Source organism: Nannospalax galili, unplaced genomic scaffold, assembly GCF_000622305.1.
Source record: "Nannospalax galili isolate Female #2095 unplaced genomic scaffold, S.galili_v1.0 scaffold543, whole genome shotgun sequence".
NCBI lineage: Eukaryota > Metazoa > Chordata > Mammalia > Rodentia > Spalacidae > Nannospalax > Nannospalax galili.
The window spans coordinates 1844042-1846740 of NW_008352270.1; positions in this window are offsets into that span (position 1 = coordinate 1844042).

Consider the following 2699-nt stretch of genomic DNA (forward strand, 5'->3'; position numbering starts at 1 on the left):
TCTAAGGTCTACCACATGATAGGCAAACATTCTACTACTGAACCCCCGCCCGCCCCCCTGCACTGTCCAAGGACGTATGAACTGCTGTTGTTGCTGTTTGGAAACAGGGCCTCACATAGCCCAGGCTGGCCTTGAACTCACTATGTAGCCACCTACATAGCCTCCACCTCCCAAGAGCTGGGATTACAGGAGTATTCCACCCCTCTAGGTTTGAATTTTTTAGTTGCTATATATAGTCAATAATCATATGCTAAAAGGTGAATTTCTGTAAGACATATGGCACTCACCTGTAATCCTAGCCCTAGTGAATGAGGGACAAAGAGGGATATGCAAAGGGCAGGAGGATCATAAATTTGAGGCCAACCTGGATCACATACTGAGAGGCTATTTTACACACACACACACACACACACACAAAGTGATTTGTACAAAGCTCTATACTATAGACAATTCCAATATCATCTTTTGCTTTAAACTTGAGCAGAAAAATGACTATCTTATCCTGGCTCTGTAAGCCTGACCTGTAATTATAATCACTTAATAAAATGCAGGCAAACAGAAATCAATTGAAGCTAACATCCTATTACTTAGAAGCTAACTTCTTCATAAAGCTCCAGATTAACCTCATAACTGCTATAGAATGAGAATCTACAACCCCTTTCCCCACAGAAAACTTCATTAAGTCTTACAATACAAATATACAATGTTAAGCATTCTTCAAAATATTGGTGGGGTTGTCTCCCCATCTCCTCTTTTAGGTCAGCCATATTTTCAAGGATGTAAGGGAAGATGTGATATTGGCATGAATAAGAGAGGCAGTAAGAGAAGGGTTCCCAAAGGATGTTATTTTGGGAAGGCCTAAATGAAAAGGGGAAAATGAGCTATCCAGAGGAATGAGTGTAGGGAATGCCAAAGCAAAACTAACTGGTGGAAGGGTTTACAAATTCTTTTTTTGTGCTGGGATTAAAGGCATGCACCACCACGCCCAGCTGGGTTTATGAATTCTTTTTTTTTTTTTTTGGTCTTTTGGAGACAGTGTCTCCCTGTAGGCTCCAGCTGGCCTGGTATTCACTATGTAGACCAGGCTGGCCTTAAACTGTTTTTTTTGTTTTGTTTTGTTTGGTCTTTTTTGAGTCAAGGTCTCCCTGTAGCTCAAATGGCCTGGAACTCACTATGTAGGCCAGGCTGGCCTTGAACTCATGGAGATCCACCTGCCCCTGCCTCCCCAGTGCTGGGATTAAAGGTGAGTGCCACCACACCTGGGGGCCTTGAACTCTTGATCTCCCTGCCTCCACCTCCCAAGTGCTGGGATTACAAGAGTGCACCATCTTGTCTGGCTCCCTCTCTATTCTTGAAGGGTATCGATTCAATCAGCAAACTGAGGAGTGAATCCAGGCCTTTACCCAGGCTTGGTAAGTGCTTGGTCTGTCACTGAGCTGTGCCCTGGTCCCAGCACTGAGAGGTATCAATGGAACACCTGGTAGGATAGGGCAGTCCAATAGGGGCAGGACATGATAGCCACTTTGTATTAGCTAAGGTTTTAGGGTTGGTAATTTAAAGCTAGCAGTTTGTGTTTTGGTGTTTGTTACCCATCCCTTTTTTCCCAAAGTTTATAGAATCAATGATCTACAAGAGTGAGTCCCCTCAGCCCTTAAAAGCTACTTTCTCCTTCCAATGGTTTGTGTTATATCCTTAACCCTCACAGCACACCTAACAGTGTATCAGCTAGCAGTCCAGAATGCCATAGAAGTAGTTGTTAGATTAGAATAATGACGCCTTTACCAGGAGACAGTGGTGGGTTAAACCTACTTGTAAAGAGCAAGAGATTGTTGACTGAACATGGTGGCTCAGGCCTATAACTCCAACAGTTGTGAGACTGAGGCAGGAGGATTTCTGTGAGTTCAAGGCCAGCATGAGCTACATAATAAGATCCTATCTCAAGGAACCAGAGAAATGGGTCAGTGGTTAAGAGCACTCACTGACCTCTCTTGCAGAGGACCTGGGTTCAGTTCCCAGCACCCACATGGTGGTTAAAAACCGTCCATAACTCCAGTTCCAGGAGATCCAACACCCTCTTCTAGCCTTTGCAAGCATTGTATGGTATGGGTACACTTACATACATGCAGACAGTACACTTGAACACATAAAATAAAAATAAATTTTTAAAAAATTAAAGATCCTATCTCAAAAATAAACGATAGATAAATCGATAAGAAAACAAATAAGAGCAAAAGATCGTAAATTTAAAAAAATTAGGCTAAATTTATTTGCTAGGTTATTTTATTTCCAAACACTTTAAATGGTCCTCAAGACCTTTAAATTCTGAAACCTTTAAGTAGAATATTTACTATGTTTTGTAGCTATGGCTTACTTCACACTATGTAACTAAGTAATATGAGTCATCACATTTGCCCTGATGATATAAAAATACCACACCATGTGATCAGGACAAATAAATTATTTTTTAAAAGATACAACCAAGGCCGGGCATGGTGGTACACACCTTTAGTCCCCACACTCAGGAGGCAGAGACAGGGAGATCTCTGTGACTTCAAGTCCAGCCTTGTCTACATAGCAAGTTCCAGGCCAGCTGGGACTTCAGGGAGACCCTGTCTCAAAAAAGGAAAAAATATATATATACAATCAAGAATTTAACAAATTAGTGGCAATATATTGGAAACCTTTCCAAAATGATCTTA